General features: G+C 40.8%; 1 protein-coding gene across 1 annotated transcript in view; it reads right to left on the bottom strand.

Moving 5' to 3' along the window:
• unc5b (unc-5 netrin receptor B) overlaps positions 1–19,115 on the bottom strand; it is an 80,657-nt gene that overhangs the window by 20,212 nt on the left and 41,330 nt on the right. The window lies entirely within an intron of this gene.

Below are 19,115 nucleotides of genomic sequence, written 5' to 3'. Positions count from 1 at the left end.
AAGCTAAAATTAAGAAAGAATAAAAAAGCTCATTTAACAACTTATAATCTGGGGTGGAGGACTAGATATGTCAAAGTGCTTTTTTTTTTTTTTTTACTATTTTTAACAAATCCAAAAAAACAATTGGAACAGCAGGTAAAATGTAAAAAAATCACCATCTACAGTTCATAACATTATTTAAAGATTCAACGAATTCAGCAAAATCCCAAAACCAATACTCACTGCACATGACCGTCAAGAACTTGGACGACACGGCATTTAAAACAGACTTCAGACTTCTGTACTGAAATACACTCTGGGCAAGTCGTAGCCTAGTGGTTAAGGTACTGGACTAGTAATCAGATGGTTCAAGTCCCACCCATGCCAGGTTGCTGCTTTTGGGCCCCTGAGCAAGGCCCTTAACCCTCAATTGCTCAGACTGTACACTGTAACAGTACTGTCAGTCGCTAAATGCTGAAAATGTAAATGTTAATGTAAATGAACCACATGCGCTCGGAAAAACCTTGTTAGCAAACACAGTTCATCGCTGCATCTACAAAGTTAAGACTCAAACAAGAAGCCGTATATCAACAACATTAAGAAATGCAGCCAGCTTCTTTGAACTCGAGCTCATCTGAAATGGACTGATGCAAAGCTGAAACGTGTGCTGTGAAATGTGTGCACTTTGATGAGTCCACTTTTCAAATTGGTTTTGGAAATAATAGATGTTGTGTTGTGTTGTCTGGGTCAAAGAGGAAGAGAACCATACAGATAATTGCTAAGTTCAAAAGCCACTATTAGTCAGTCATAGGGGTGTGCACAGCTGTAATAGAATTACATAATATTACATGTAATAATAATACATAATACATGTATAATCATATTTAATCTTGGTTCTCTTTTATATATATTTTTGTTTATGCATTTTCTCCTCTCCACCAATGCCGATCCCAGCTCTGATTGAGGAGAATGAAGCTAACCCACGCCCCCTCCGACACGTGGGCAGTAGCAGTATGCATTTTGTCACCCACACTTTGACGAGTGCAATGCGGATCAGCACTATGTACGGAGAGACACACCCTGACAGCACTCTTTTCCCGTCTCTGTGCAGGCGCCATCAATCAGCCAGCAGAGTTCGTAACTGCATTAATTATGAGAGAGTCCCTATCAAGCTTTTTAATATCCCACCCCTATATGAACAACAGGCCAATCGTTATTCATGTGGCCGCTCGGCCCAGACGGCAGGCAGAGCTGAGACTAGATACGATGTAATCAAGATCCCAGCTCTGGTTCCAGCGTGTGTTTTTACCACTGCACCACCTGAGCGGCTTTAACCTTGGTTCTTAAGTGTTATGTACTAACTGTACAATTACATGCAAAAAAAGATTTAATATTTGAGAATATTTTGAGAATATATGTGGACCAAAATGTTTTTGTTTTTTGTTTTGCATTTTCCCCGAACTTTTCTCCCAATCTAGTTGTATCCAATTACCCAACTGCATTACGCTTCCTTTCTACTGATGTTGACCTCCTCTCCTGACTGAGGAGAGCCGTGACTAACACACTATGAGGGGGTCTCTGACACGTGCCGTAGCCGACTGCATCTTTTCACCTGCACGAGGATCATATGTGGATTAGGTTTGTGTACAGAGAGACACACCCTGATCCTTATTATCCCCTGTCTCTGTGCAGGCGCCATCAATCAGCCAGCAGAGGTCGTAACTGCACCAGTTATGAGGAATCCTCTCATAACAAGTCAATCATTGTTCGTGTAGGCGCCCTGCCTGCCGGGTAGAGCTGAGATTCAAACCACCGAACTATCTTTAAATAGTGTGCTCATTTCTGTATCCTTATAAACCCTCCAAGTGTACTCGTAATAGTCCGCCAGATAAACATAGAGAAAAAATATTACTTCAACAGATCTTTAAATTCATAGCCATGTCTTATTTAAATCAACCCCCCAGAACACACAGGGTTTAAGGTAAAATACACAGTGGACAAATCCATCATGATCAATTTAATTAGCCAATCATCCTTTGCATGATTTTGGAGGTGGAAGGAAACCCGGAACATCTGAAAAAATGCACATGGACACCAGATGATCTGGTATTTATTGTGCCCAAAACACTTAAAAACTCAAATAAAAGATGGAGAGTACACAAAGCCATCATGTGGACTAATGCAAAAACAGTAGACAAACAAGTGTTAACAGACACACACATCTTATTGTGTATGCTGCAGGGAGAGCAGGAGCTGGAAGGCCAGAAGGTCCTGGCTTGAGCTGTCATTTCCATTATGTCTCCATATGTGACAGCACTGTCTTTTGTAGCTAACCCACACAGACTGGTCACACACACACACACACACACACACACACACACACACACACACCAACAAGCACTCACACACACACACACACACGTCAAGCTGTTGCTCCAAGCAGTATCAACTATTTCTCTGCAAGTCTCTGGTCAGGCAGACTTACTTACTACAAACGACAATGGTTGAAATTCACAAAGGAAACCAGTCAACTGAAATTACATCAGATCTCAACCGTCTATTGACGGGCTCCTCAGCCTCTAAACTTTCTCATTCTTTCGCTTCCACTCTCTTTCTTTATCCTCTGCCATCAGCTGTCAGTCTGTGTCTTTTTGACGCTGACTTCTCTGTCAATAAGCAATTTTGTGTCCTTGTTCCCCTTGCTCTTTCCACATTGATTGCTCCATTCCAACATGTGGTTTAAAACACAGCCTGTCACACATGAACATGGAGGGACAGAAAGAGACTGAAGGAAAATGTGGGGATAATTGAAGCAAAAAGTGAGAATCAGTGTAAGTACATGCTGTGTAGCTTGTGTACTCACATTTGTGTGTCTCTACATGTTGCCTGCCACCAGCACCCAAAATAACACCAAGCCATCTAGACCAGGGTTTTTCAAACCAAATAAAAAAAATGTAAAAAAATATACCGATCAGGCGTAACATTATAACCACTTTCATAATATTGTGTTGGTCCCTCTTTTGCTGCCAAAACAGCCCTGACTCGTCTGTTGGATTGGACCACATGGACCAGCCTTCGCTCCCCACGTGCAACAATGAGCCTTGGCCGCCCATGACCCTGTCGCCGGTTTACCACTGTTCCTTCCTTGGACCACTTTTGATAGATACTGACCACTGCAGACCTGGAACACCCCACAAGAGCTGCAGTTTTGGAGATGCTCTGACCAAGTCATCTAGCCATCACAATTTGGCCCTTGTTATACTCGCTCAAATCCTCACACATTTTTCCTGCTTCTAACACGTTAACTTTGAGGATAAAATGTTCACTTGCTGCCTAATATATCCCACCCACTAACAGGTGCCGTGATGAAGAGATACTCAGTGTTATTCACTTCACCTGTCAGTGGTCATAATGTTATGCCTAGTCGGTGTATAATATATAATATAAAAAATAATAAGAAGTTAAGGGCCTTGCTCAAGGGCCCAACAGTGGTTGCATGGCAAAGCTGGGATTTGAACTCTCATCCTTTTAGTTGATTAGTTTAGCTCTACCCACTAGACTACCGCTGTCCCTCAGTTCTATTTTAACATTTTATTTTAAAAATTAAAATTTAATTAGCCTTTTGAGGTTTACATGCTAAGAGTCAAATTATTTTGTCCACATACATTTATGGAAAAGTTGGAACATTTTATTTAATTAAACTTACGAATCTATATAAACAAGGCTGTGTGATTAGTGCTTTTATTTAAACATTTATTTAACTAACGAAAGTCTAAAAAAAACCTGATTGCAGCATGTGTCCTAAAATTCCTATTTACACCTCGGCACCAACGGTACCTTCACACATATGCAAGTCACCCATGCTGAGAGCTCTGACACACCCTCATACTGACATATTTAGGCTTTTGCACTTCTGCTGATACAGTCTGGACATCCTTTTTCTGAACTTATGGCTCAAACTTCAAACCTATTTATCTGCAGAGCTACATCTTGCTTTAGGTGAAGTCTTTATTGGTTGAATGATGTAGCAAATGAACAAAGAAAATGAATGAGTAGTATTTTAGAGTAGTGAGATATTTTGTTAATACAATTACAGTTATTCATCCTCCATGAAGTATTGCTGATCACAAAAGCTGAAAGGACATTGTTTCATTGCACCACAAAAGCAAAGGGTATAAACTGTCCAAGACCTTGACCCTTCCTAGAGACACCATTGGGAGTATTGTGTGGAAGTTCCAAACTTATGGTGCAGCAGAAAACCTGCCTGGTCGTGGGAGAAATCCCAAAATTTAATCCAGAAGACTGAGGAATCTCTTCTGCAGTTGCAGCATGAAACCACAAAGTTGAATCAGTTCATCTGAACACAAAACTGATTCAACTTTGTGGATTTGTGAAGCTTGATTATTGAGCATTACAGCATGAAAGTCATCAAACCTCAAACCTGAGCTGGAAGCTTTTGTATAAGAAAAATGGGCAAAGATTCCACAAAAGAGGTGTCAAAAGCTTGTTAGCACTTAACAAAATCGCTTATTAGAGGTTACCTAGGCAAAAGGATGTTTCACCAAGGACTGCAGCTGGGAACTGAATAATAATGAACATGAACATTTATCAACTCAATGCTCGATGCTTTACATTTACACTCAAAATGATGTCAATGATGTCAAATTATTAATGTTGCTTGGGATGTATAAATAAATATTCTTTTTCCTTTACTAAGGCTTCTTCTTGTATATTTTAATTAAATTCTAGCACCACAATACCTTTATTGTGTGTGTGTGTTGTAGGTGTATGACAGTGTCTCTTGAATGTTTTGATGTTTTATTACAAGCGTCTTTTGGGAGTGGACATAAACATGACAATAAAGAATAACAATAGTAGATAGAAGTTTTTTTGGGGGCATTCAAAGATGCAATAAGGGTCTTGATACACCAAGCCGGCCGTCAGTGATCAGACATTGAAGAAGGTCAGGAGTCGATTGTTGTCTTCAGTTCTTTGCATTGTTTTGTTCAACCTGAAAATGTTGAATCAGCGATGATGATGATGATGACGATGGTGTGAAAGGTTTGTAATTGACTGTCTGTTAAATTAGTGCACATGACAGGGCACCAATTTATAGCAACACACACAGACACCAGTTCACTTCCACCTAAAGACAAACTAGGGAATCATATCCACTCACTGCTATTATTAAAAAGTAAAATAAAGCTGGAGTACACGGTGAAAGAACTCAAAACTCCATACATACAGTACCCGAGACTAGGGTTGCGTCTGAAATCGCATACTTCCATACTGAACAGTACCGAAAGTAGTACACAAGAGCGGGTAGTGTGTGTGAATATGTAGTATTCATTAAACAGTACGCAAAAATTACCCGGATGACCTACTGCATGGGCAGCCTTTTTTTAATTTTGTTTATGCATTTTCTTCTTTTTTTAGCACATCCAATTGCCCGTTTGCGTCATGCACCTCTCCACTAACGCCGATCCCCGCTCTGATTGAGAAGAACAAAGCTAACCCATGCCCCCTCCGACATGTGGGCAACAGCCGTATGCATTTTGTCACCTACACTTTGACGAGTGCAATGCGGATCAGCACTGTGTACAGAGAGACACACCCTGACAGCTCTCTTTTCCCGTCTCTGTGCAGGCACCGTCAATCAGCCAGCAGAGGTCGTAATTGCATTAGTTATGAGAGAGTTCCTATCAAACTTTTAATATCCCACCCCATCTGAACAACAGGCCAATGGTTGTTCATGTGGCTGCTTAGCCCAGCCGGCAGGTGTGTTTAACCATGGGCAGCCATTTTTGAGTATGCAAAAATCTATCCCGTAATTCAGCTGGAGCTGCAAAGGCGTTCAGAAAGCGAAGTAAAACAAAAATTAAAAATGTTATGATTAAGTACAACCCTGAATAATGTTATCTGAGCTTTGTGGAGAACGACAGAATTCATTTAGTCTGATTTTAAAGTTGTTATAACTGTGGCCATGTGACGTCATGCATCATGTGAAGTTAGTGAGACTTGCATACTGAAAGAGCGTACTACTTTACCGGCACACTGCCTCGACTTTAGTACGTGCTGTTTAAGTATGTGATTTTGGATGCAGCCTAGGTGTGATCCAGATGCCCAGAACACTAAAGCTGTGCAGCACCCACACTACATTTGCTAGTGTGAAGTGCTTAAATGCATTTTAGGAATATCAAATAAAACACCCACCATGCCGCTCAGGTGGCGCAGCAGTAAAAACACGCGCTGCAACCAGAGCTGGATGTCGAAAGAGCGTCGTTTGGAATCCAGCTCTGCCTTCACCGGTCGAAAGGCTGGGCGGCTATATGAACAACAAATTGGCCTGTAGTTCAGGTGGGGGGGCGGGACTTTAGACCGGAGGGTATACTCTCTCAGGAATGGGGCGGTGGCGCCCTCTGCTGGCTGGTCGGTGGCGCCTGCATGGAGACGGGAGGGGGTGCGGCGGAGTGTGTGATCCTCCGTGCACAGTACTCTGACGCGCTCCACTCGTCAAGTGTGGGTGACAAGACGGTCGATTGGCTGTGCACGTATCGGAGGAGGCGTGGAACGGCCTCGTCAGCCCCCAATCAGGAGCAGGAACCGGTATAATGAGAGATTGACTGATGGGATGAAAATTGGACGCGCTTAATTATAAAAAAAAAAAAAAAACACCCACCATATTTACTAAAAATAATTGCTCATTTCAATTGATTATTTCTCCAAGTGTTACACTTTCTCTCTTATCCTTGTTAATACTTCAATGTTTTATATGCTGAACCAAAATTCTTTCATCATAGCCATTTTATAATCTGGCACATCTCATTTGTTGGCAGTCTGTCAGGAAGCAAAACTAATTAGTGCCACATTATGCATTGTGAAAACATGTATCATACTATATTGGTATTTTGCGATATCACCCATCAAGAAACTCCATGGTAGTTTTTATGTGTGTGATATTGTGAGAGTGGAATTGATGTTAATGAGAGCACGGTTGTGGATGGATGCAGATTTAATCAACCCGCTGCTGAGGGACAGAAGCAGAAGCACATCTGACTCTCCTGGATGCAAAAAAAGAAAATGCACATGGTTTGGAGTGCAGCCACAAATCCACAAATCCATCACAGGGCTCCTGGCAGTCCACTGTTCTGCTGGAATGGCTAAAGCTTTCAGAAAAGAAAAGAGCTCTTAAAAGGCTCCACTGAAAGTTTCTGTTATAATGGCAGTCAGCAAAGTAGCAGAAGAACCTGCTGGCTTATGTATGCAAATCCAATCAGAATGTAGCAAAGAATAAAACAATAAAGCTTTGATTACACTAATTAACACAAAAATGTGAACGGTGCTTGCATAGCCTAGCAAGTCTCCTGACTTGAATTCTACTGAAGCTTTTCCAAACCTTTGTAACTCTGGGAATTATTCATTGTTTGCCAAGAGCAATAGGCCAAAAATATGCACAGCCATGAGTACAACCATGTAGAGCGGGGTTTTTCTCGACTTCACGTCACGAGTCCAAAAAAATGTGTCACAGAGAAAAATAATAACAATTATTGTCCACACGTGTGGAGGCTTTACATTGCATCTTGTAAACCACAGTGGGACCATATTGCCCCCATTTTCATTAATTAAGTATATTTCATTTCGATGCATTGTTTGGGTCGCGGTAAAAGTCATGAACAAAATGTTGGTCGCTTTTAAAAAAGTTTGAAAAACCAGCTGTAGAGCATAACAGTTCTTTAAAAGGCTTCTATACTATTGAAACCATGAAGAACAGAATTATAACACAATAAAAATAAACTGGGAAGCTGTTTACAGTGTTGGAGTCTTGTTGGAAATTGGCGGGGGAAAAACACGCTTTGGCGGGTGGACAAAATTTGGGCAGCTTTGTATCATTTTGGCGGCTTAAAAAATAAGTAAAAAAACTATTGCTTTCTAAAGCAGCTGGAATATAAATAGGCCTACCTTCTCCCACCACATCCAACCCAGTGTCAAAAGTTTGATTGACAGGTTATTCTTTCCAGTCCAAAAGACACGGTTGCCACGCCCATCAATACAGTGATTCATATGTTGTGGCATAGGCTAGGCTTTTTTTGGACTCGTTTCTACATTCCATCCTTCCCGACAGTTTTTGGGGGACATTTGATTCATCCATTTATAGTTAACCTGGTTTGTGTACATAGTTCTTCATAATAACTGTACATAGTTCTCCTGTTGGAAATTGGAATGACAGATGATGCTGAGTTGAATATGAAGGTAAGTATGTGTACAAGAGGTTAAACTTCTTTCATTGCTTGCAAGTTTATTCTTATTTACTTGCAAAGTGTGTCCTATCATAAATAATGCATTTTAAAAACTTGGTAGGCTACTTCAAAGACATGCAAGCAAAAATAATTTGTCCTTTATAATTTATAATTTAATTACTGATCTGTACATTTTTAGATATTAATTTGTAGGTCATGGTGGTTTAATTGGTTTATTATTTTTGAAATGCTAAACATCTGCTTGTCCTGTGTTGTTTTGGGCGGTTTTTAATGCATTTTGACGGATTTTAAAAGGTTTTTGTCTGGAAACCACTGTTGCAATCTGGCAACCCTGGCTGTTTAGTGTCAGTATGGAGTCTGACTGCATGCTAAATTCTGCACTCTGGATCCGTGTTTAACTTTATTTGTTTACAAAAATGATGTGGATATTTGTGCCATGTTTCAGTGTACAAGTAGAAATGTTGCTTTCCATCTCATAATATCTACACACTAATAATTTTAAGACTGCATCTCTAGTTATGATTAGCATGTGTAGTTAGCCACTGTAATGAACTGTTAGATACAGACTGTGAAAAGCTGAACTAGTTCTACTCACCATGTTTATGTTCATATTACTGTTTTACATTACTGCTCCTTTTACCACATTACACGGTTTTTACTGAAGGTTATTGGGTAAACGGCAACTAATGACGGTCGGTTACTGATTAAAAGAAATTGGCCAAATTTGCATCCCAAGTAGCCACATACACAAACACACACTGGCACAGACACAGAGAGGCATTCAGACAGTGTAATTCTGCAAGCTCCAGAAAGTCTGTAGTCATGATTGTAGTGCTTTTCAATTACATTACAAACACACACACACACACACACACACACACACACAAGGTCTCTCTCATTTCTGTTCTTTCTTTCATTATTTTAGCTGGCAATACCACAATACCACGAAAACTGCAATTAAAACAGTATGTGTGTGCACTCTACTCTTTAGTCTAACCAGAGACGCTACATAGGCTACGTTCTAGTGCTTCTTAAGAGAGTAAAAACACTATTTATTAAGTGCTCATAAAACCTTAAAACTCAGCATTGTGACAAATATAGGAAACAAACTGCAAGATCAAGTAGTGCAGAGAGTCCTGAAGTCTGTAGTTTGACTCTTGGGGATGTTTAGTTCATGTTACTGGTGCCATCAGTGGCTGTCTATTGAACAATTGATAGTAGAAAAAATGTCTTTAATAGGAATTAATTTCAGGTAGCAGCTAAAGAAACGAAGGTTGTGAGATTACACATTACGTGAGAGGTTGTTACAACCTAAGATGACCAAATACTACTAGGAGGACAGCTTCATCGTGTACAGCATCAGCTGCATTCACATGATAAGCATTTTGCACTTTGATTACTGCAATCTGGCTACATACTGACACCTAATGCAGCGGTTAAGCCTTTAACATGACAGGCAGCTGCTCTCAAATTGGTCTGCATGGCCGTCACCCCAGAAGGAAGCCTCTTCTGAAGTCTCTACACAAGAAAGCCCGCAAACAGTTTGCTGAAGACATGTCAACAAAGGACATGGATTACTGGAACCATGTCCTATGGTCTGATGAGACCAAGATTAATTTGTTTGGTTCAGATGGTCTCAAGCATGTGTGGCGGCAATCAGGTGAGGAGTACAAAGATAAGTGTGTCATGCCTACAGTCAAGCATGGTGGTGGGAATGCCATGGTCTGGGGCTGCATGAGTGCAGCAGGTGTTGGGGAGTTACATTTCATTGAGGGACACAAACTGGGTCGCAGGGCAGTGTTCCAGCATGATAATGACCCCAAACACACCTCTAAGACGACCACTGCTTTATTGAAGAGGCTGAGGGTAAAGGTGATGGACTGGCCAAGCATGTCTCCAGACCTAAACCCAATAGAACATCTTTGGGGCATCCTCAAGCGGAAGGTGGAGGAGCGCAAAGTCTCGAATATCCGCCAGCTCCGTGATGTCGTCATGGAGGAGTGGAAAAGCATTCCAGTGGCAACCTGTGAAGCTCTGGTAAACTCCATGCCCAGGAGAGTTAAGGCAGTTCTGGGAAATAATGATGGCCACACAAAATATTGACACTTCAGGAACTTTCACTAAGGGGTGTACTCACTTTTGTTGCCGGTGGTTTAGACATTAATGGCTGTATATTGAGTTATTTTGAGGGAAGAATAAATTTACACTGTTATATAAGCTGCACACAGACTACTTTTCATTGTGTCAAAGTGTCATTTTGTCAGTGTTGTCCCATGAAAAGATATACTTAAATATCTGCAGAAATGTGAGGGGTGTACTCACTTTTGTGATACACTGTATATATATGTGTGTGTGTGTGTGTGTGTGTGTGTGTGTATGTGTGTGTGAGGCAATATACGGTATATAAGATATATATATATAAGATATATATATATATACAGTATATATATATATATATATATAAAAGCTTTCCTGTTTGGATTAGAATCTTTGTATTCAGCTGAAAAGAGGTGGCACCTGTGCACTAACATGCCAAGATGAAAAGCATTTGGCTACATTTGCATTCCAAATTACTAATGTTAATGCTGCTAATAAATCAATGAGTGTTACTGAGCTAATTGCACCTGATCTTATAATAATAGACATTCATCATGTCATCGGAAAGATTCCACATAACAAGTAGCACTCATGTTTAGTGTGTAGGATCTTAGGAATAACATGATTAAACAACATAAACAGAAAAAAACTACAAAGTTATATTAAACATCCCTGTCAGTACAAGTGGCTCGATAATCAGCAAGTGGAAAGTTAATTAAACCACAAATCGTCCATGGACAGGTGCACTACAAAAGAATTCACAATGTGCTTTCACACTAATTACAAGAAAGTAAAAAAAGAAGCCAGCAGGCACCAAAAAAGAACTCCAGAAAAACAGCAGGAGTGAAAGTTAGATAGCAAACAATAATCAACGAACAGCATTACAAACAGCTCTGATCCTAAACCCGACCAAAACTCCTCTGCTAATAAAAAAACTAAATCATACACACTGCACATCTGCTCATACTGTGAACATCTGCACTGGACACTTTTCTTCTATAGAACAGTTTACTGAACTAATCAATATTACTAGGTTTGATCTACTCTATGTCAAGCACTAAAACACCAATCAAATTCCCTGTATGTGTTATTACTTAGTAATAAATCTAATTCTGATGCTGACATTATAGACTAATCATAAGAACAGTCAGATCAAACAGAATTATAAAGTATTCACAATAGTTTGGATTGTAAAGGGACAGAAAGGTTGTGTGTATGATGCTACAGACACTATCCCCACAATGCACTATCGGGGCTCTGTCTGTGCAAACAGTACTGGAGCTATAATAAAAGAAACATGAATAAATGGATGAACTGGGACATATTACTGGGGAATTTAATCTTATTGGCCCAACTAAACACAATTTGGATGTTTCAATAAGACAACTGGTTTCTAAAAAGGAATAAGTGGAGGTGCTTGCTTGGCCTCTCATAACTTAGCTTATATTGAAACTTTAAAGTGCATTTTAAAAATTTCAAGTCTGAACCTTGTCAATGTGCAGATAATTTAATCAAAGTAATGGATCAAAACTAAAGTAAGACATGCTAGCCCACTACTGCTGAGATCTGGGGATCCAGGGTTTTGATTATCAGCTGTGCTGTCGGCCGGTTGGACAACTGCACTGACATGGTTGGCTAGTGTCCTAAACAGCCTTGCCATTGGAAGGTGCACTTGTCAGTGTGCTCTCAGTTTCAGTCCCAAGCACAGATGGAAACAGAGGGGTTGCATTAGAAAGGGCATCCAAGGTAAAAACTGTGCCAGTCTGGTACACGGACTAGATCTACTGTGGCAACCCCTATATATCTGTGTACAGCTGAAAAAACTATGCTGCAAAAAGCTTTTTACCATAGCCATCTCAAATGTTAATCACTTGTAGTATTTACAAACTTTATCCCCCAACAATCTGTAAGTACTGGTCACTGGACACTATGTGTAGAAGTACAACGATCAGCCATAACATTAAAACCACCTCCTTGTTTCTAAACACATTGTCCATTTTATCAGCTCCACTTACCATATAGAAGCCCTTTGTAGGTCTACAATTACTGACTGTAGTCCTTCTGTTTCTCTGCATGCTTTGTTAGCCCCCTTTCATGCTGTTCTTCACTGGTCAGGACCCCCACAGGACCACTACAGAGCAGGTATTATTTAGGTGGTGGATCATTCTCAGCACTGCAGTGACACTGACATGGTGGTGGTGTGTTAGTGTGTGTTGTGCTGGTATGAGTGGATAAACACCTCACTGTCACTGCTGGACTGAGAATAGTCCATCAACCAAAAGTATCCAGCCAACAGCACCCCGTGGGCAGCGTCCTGTGACCACTGATGAAGGTCTAGAAGATGACCAACTCAAACAGCAGCAATAGATAAGCGATCGTCTCTGACTTTACATCTACAAGGTGGACCAACTAGGTAGGAGTGTCTAATATAGTGGACAGTGAGTGGACATGGTATTTAAAAACTCCAGCAGCGCTGCTGTGTCTGATCCACTCAAACCAGCACAACACACACTAACACACCACCACCATGTCAGTGTCACTGCAGGGCTGAGAATGATCCCCCACCTAAATAATACCTGCCCTGTGGTGGTCCTGTGGGGGTCCTGACCATTGAAGAACAGGGTGAAAGCAGGTTAAAAAAAGTATGTAGAGAAACAGATGGACTACAGTCAGTAATTGTAGAACTAAAGTGCTTCTATATGGTAAGTGGAGCTGATAAAATGGACAGTGAGTGTAGAAACAAGGAGGTGGTTTTAATGCTATGGCTGATCAGTGTATATAAACTAACAAACAAAAGTACCTCAAGACCTGTTCCCCCCTCAATGTAAACATCTAATATTTGGCATGTTCTTACATAGGAATATCATGGATGAACACGGATTCCTCCTCTGTCTCCAAATGAGTTTGTTTCCTTCTCTGTTAGTCACTGTCAATCCCCTGCTAATTTTCTCATAGAGTGAAAACTACAAAACTGTGCCGGTCCATGATAAGCCTTATTATCACTTCAAACTTCTCTCACGCACACACGCGCGCACATGAAATATCACGCCTCTGATTGAAACTTGCATGTTAGCAAGCTATTTCTGTCTCCTGCTCCGTGTGTATGAGCGTGCCAGGTTTTAAGCCTCTAGAGTCAATTGGCTCGGGGAGAGAGGACGAGATCAGAAGTACATTTTCCTGACAGGTAAATCTCAAAGCACATAAACATACATGAGCATGCACACACACACACACACACACACACTCACACTCACACACACACACACACACACATCTGTGCTAAACGATACAGCAAAATCCTCTGTCAGAGAAAGTTATTAATAGATCACATACACATCTAAGAAACAAGTTTATGCACTAATTTTAGAAATTCTAAATCTGTGACTGGAACACTGACTTCTTATTTATTTATTAGGATTTTAACATCATGTTTAACACCTTGGTTACATTCATGACAGAAACAGTAGTTACTCGTAACACAAGATTCATCAGTTCGCAAATTCAATGTCAAACACAGTCATGGACAATTTTGTATCTCCACTTCACCTCACCTGCATGTTTTTGGACTGTGGGAGGAAACCGGAGGAGAACATGAAAACTCCACACAGAAAGGACCCGGACCACCCCACCTGGGGATCGAACCCAGGACCTTGTTGCCGTGAGGTGACAGTGCTACCCGCTGAGCCACCGTGGCGCCCCACTGACTGCTTAAAGCAAATTTCATGATTATTTGAAGTTGCTGGAACATGTGTACATGTGACGCTGTCCACGGTCAAGTGAGCTCTACATGGCTAGGAGATTTAACACTACCATACATGAAAGAACCAACTTCTGCACAATAAAGTTTGATTACATTTAATTATTGAATAGCAGGAACCTCTTTCTATCTTGCACAGCAATGGCAATTTAAAGCTGGATTGACTGTAGACAGTGTCACCTATTTTCCTGTAGCTTCTATATGGCCAAAGAGAAGACAAGGTTCAAATCCAGGCTTTGCTATGAAGCCACTGTTGGGCTCTTGAGCAAGGCTCTGAACCCTGTCTGCTCCAGGAGTGCCGTACAACGGTCGACACTGCGCTCTAAATCCATTATTCAAAAAAAGCTGGGATATGCAGAAAAAGAATTTCATTGTACTGTACACATGTAAATGTATATATGACAAATGGTGTTTTTATTCTTATTAGCTTTAGTCGATCATGATCACTATTGCTTATATGTTAAGAACACACAATATTCATACTTTTTATACCAGGAAACTTTGTACACCATGAAATAAATCATCCAAGTTGCTGTGCGTATATTTATCCATTTTTTTTAGAAAAAAAGAACTTCAAAACGTAAATTATTAAAAGCTTTTTCAAATGTTTTACTTATTCTGTCACAGAAAAATACCAGTTGCAGAATTAACCTACAATTGCTGGGATCCTGGGTTCGACTCCCCAGTGCCCATGGCTGGTTGGATATATACATACATGGTGTCTGAAGGAGGAGTGGGGATGGCCAAGGCCCATGCAATGGCTTTGCTATATATAGGTAAGATATAGGAGCGATATTAATATTATGTATCTGTTGTGCTGTATAAATGCAATTTGCTCTTCCCAAACATAACTTATCATGTATATTTTGTTTTTATTTTAATACTAATAACATTAATAACTTTTTACTACATACAACAATTTAAACTACAGCTTCACACACACACACACACTTGTTGTGTCTGTATTACAAACACAACGTCAAGAATTTTCTTCTCTGCTGACACACCCTCTCTTCCCAGCCCTGTAATCAACACTGAAGGCACTAATCAAATGTGTTCGTATGTGCGAGTGCATGAACAGACATGTGTGTTAATAGCACCCAGGGGGGCTACGGTCACACCCTGAAACATGACAACGTCCTCAGCACTTATCTGACCTGTCAGCTCTTAACACACTCCATTGAATATGATTGTAGTATTAACATGCACATGTTTGACAGTTTGCTTTTACATCTATCATATCCAACAAAGAGCTGAGTGCCAAAAGTCCTAACCAAAATGTTTCCTATTGGTTGTGGCACGGATACGTCGAGGTACAGAAAATTTTATTAAAACATAAAGCCCTGGATTGGCCCCCTGTCCGGAATATTTCTGCCTTGTTCCCAGTGATTTCTGGTGATTTCACTGAAATAAAATAAAAAATGTTATGGCACCGTGTTCCAGTACAAAGGCTGAACTCTGCTAATCATTTTAAATAACTACACTTAATTGTTTAAAAAAAGCTGTTAATGCAGAATGCAGAAAGCCTGGGTGCAAAAAATAAACATTTGTGAGATGCATAAAGTGCAACATGTTCCTCTGTGTCTCCAAACAGTCAGAAAGCTTCATGAAATACCATCTAGAGTCAAACATATAATAAAAGTACAAAAGGTTCAGGTGAAATGTTGTAAATGTTGCACATTAATGTATTTCATTTGTTATTTGTTTTTCCTGGATGATTCCAGTTGATATTTCCATTAACATACTCGGCTTTTAAATGAAATCCTAATGTCCATTACAGTGGACGTATTGTAAAATTCAAATAACGCTTTTTAAAATGCATTTTCCCCTTTTTCTCCCGATCTTTAGCACGTCCAATTTGTACTCAATTGCATTATGCTTCCTCTTCACTGGTGCTGACCCCCGTCCCGATTGAGGAGAGCAAACCAACACACGCCCCCCCTCCGACACGTGTGCAGTAGCCGACTGCATCTTTTCACCTGCACGAGGCGAGTTCATATGCGAATCAGCTTTGTGCACAGAGAGCAACACTCTGATTGCATTATTTCTCGACTCTGTGCAGACGCCATCAATCAGCCAGCAGAGGTTGTAATTGCATCAGTTATGAGGTCCCTATCTGGCTATTCCCTCCCTGTATGAACAACAAGCCAATCATTGTTCATATAGCCGCCCAGCCCAGCCGGATGGCAGAGCTGAGTTTCGAACCGACGAGTTCGAAATGTCAGCTCTGGTGTGCTAGCGTGTTTTACCGCTGCGCCACCTGAGCGGCATGAAAATAAATGTTTCCATTTTTTTCTTTGCAATGTGTTTTTTACCACCCCAACACTTAATTTATGTAAACAAAATAAAAATTGAAAAGCGTTTTCCCCCCTGGGTCTCAGGAGGATATAACGGCAGTTTAGTTAGAACCTGTAATAAACAGTCAGTTACAGACTCTGTTTAAAAGCTACATTCATGATGCTGAGGTGTTTCTGCTCACTGTGTTTATGTTCATAGTGATGTTTTACATTACTGCCATGTTCACTACATCACACTTTTTAATTAATAAAGCATGAATTGTTTACATGAAACTCGGTGATGTGTTATATATTTTAATAAGCCGTTTTAAGCTTGTCGGTTATCTTTTAACTGTTAACCAGCTTTTTTAGTGGAATTATTATTTTTCACAGAATACATAAAGGTTTCAAAACTGTGGGTGTATGCTAATGTTTATTATTAGCATATCAGCAGGAGCATCTCACACTCACTCCGATGTGAGACACTGATAGATGTGTTAAATAACTCTATATATTACGTTACTGTACTATAATATCTTCTATAATGCAATAACCTGTATATGATACCCCCTATAATATCATACTGACTCTCTTAGGAATACAGTTATCAGTGATAGATACTGAGTACAAGTCTTGCGCATGCACACACAAACCTTTGCACATAGCAAAGAGGTGCTGAAGTATGAAGAGCAGAGTAAAGCAGATGAGATGAGAGAGTTGTGAATGAAAAGAGAAAACTACACATGGACTCATATATTTTTTACAGTATGTGTGTGTCTGCGCTGTTCAAGAATCAAACTACAGTTTTCAAACCAAGTACTAGTCTGAAATAGAGAACTTCACATGTGTGTTGTTTGTCAGACATCCCATGAACACGTGTGTGAGTTTCTTTGCTACGGTTCATGGTAAGTGTATGAGAAAGTTGGGGCACAGTTCTGACTATGAGTTGGAACACAGCTAGAGGGCGCCACCCCCTGCTGAGCTTCATCAAGAACTGCCCCAAACTACAAAACATCCATTCTAGTGTCTCTGTCTTTTAATGCCAGCCATTAATGTCTAAATGGCTGGCAACATAAGTGAGTACACCCCACAGTGAACATGTCCAAATTGTGCCCAAAGTGTCAATATTTTGTGTGACCACCATTATTATCCAGCACTGCCTTAACCCTCCTGGGCATGGAATTCACCAGAGCTGCACAGGTTGCTACTGGAATCCTCTTCCACTCCTCCATGATGACATCACGGAGCTGGTGGATGTTAGACACCTTGAACTCCTCCACCTTCCACTTGAGGATGCGCCACAGGTGCTCAATTGGGTTTAGTCCATCACCTTTATCTTCAGCTTCCTCAGCAAGGCAGTTGTCATCTTGGAGGTTGTGTTTGGGGTCGTTATCCTGTTGGAAAACTGCCATGAGGCCCAGTTTTCGAAGGGAGGGGATCATGCTCTGTTTCAGAATGTCACAGTACATGTTGGAATTCATGTTTCCCTCAATGAACGGCAGCTCCCCAGTGCCAGCAACACTCATGCAGCCCAAAACCATGATGCTACCACCACCATGCTTGACTGTAGGCAAGATACAGTTGTCTTGGTACTTCTCACCAGGGCGCCGCCACACATGCTGGACACCATCTGAGCCAAACAAGTTTATCTTGGTCTCGTCAGACCACAGGGCATTCCAGTAATCCATGTTCTTGGACTGCTTGTCTTCAGCAAACTGTTTGTGGGCTTTCTTGTGCGTCAGCTTCCTTCTGGGATGACGACCATGCAGACCGAGTTGATGCAGTGTGCGGCGTATGGTCTGAGCACTGACAGGCTGACCTCCCACGTCTTCAACCTCTGCAGCAATGCTGGCAGCACTCATGTGTCTATTTTTTAAAGCCAACCTCTGGATATGACGCCGAACACGTGGACTCAACTTCTTTGGTCGACCCTGGCGAAGCCTGTTCCGAGTGGAACCTGTCCTGGAAAACTGCTGTATGACCTTGGCCACCATGCTGTAGCTCAGTTTCAGGGTGTTAGCAATCTTCTTATAGCCCAGGCCATCTTTGTAGAGAGCAACAATTCTATTTCTCACATCCTCAGAGAGTTCTTTGCCATGAGGTGCCATGTTGAATATCCAGTGGCCAGTATGAGAGAATTGTACCCAAAACACCAAATTTAACAGCCCTGCTCCCCATTTACACCTGGGACCTTGACACATGACACCAGGGAGGGACAACGACACATTTGGGCACAATTTGGACATGTTCACTGTGGGGTGTACTCACTTATGTTGCCAGCTATTTAGACATTAATAGCTGTGTGTTGAGTTATTTTCAGAAGACAGTAAATCTACACTGCTATACAAGTTGTACACTGACTACTCTAAGTTATATCCAAGTTTCATGTCTATAGTGTTGTCCCATGAAAAGATATAATAAAATATTTGCAGAAATGTGAGGGGTGTACTCACAGTGTATCACAAAAGTGAGTACACCCCTCACATTTCTGCAGATATTTAAGTATATCTTTTCATGGGACAACACTGACAAAATGACACTTTGACACAATGAAAAGTAGTCTGTGTGCAGCTTATATAACAGTGTAAATTTATTCTTCCCTCAAAATAACTCAATATACAGCCATTAATGTCTAAACCACCGGCAACAAAAGTGAGTACACCCCTTAGTGAAAGTTCCTGAAGTGTCAATATTTTGTGTGGCCACCATTATTTCCCAGAACTGCCTTAACTCTCCTGGGCATGGAGT

This window comes from Trichomycterus rosablanca, chromosome 5 (genome assembly GCF_030014385.1).
Source record: "Trichomycterus rosablanca isolate fTriRos1 chromosome 5, fTriRos1.hap1, whole genome shotgun sequence".
In the NCBI taxonomy this organism is placed as follows: domain Eukaryota; kingdom Metazoa; phylum Chordata; class Actinopteri; order Siluriformes; family Trichomycteridae; genus Trichomycterus; species Trichomycterus rosablanca.
Note: the sequence above shows the minus strand (reverse complement) of the source record. Positions and strands in the feature narration are given on the sequence as shown.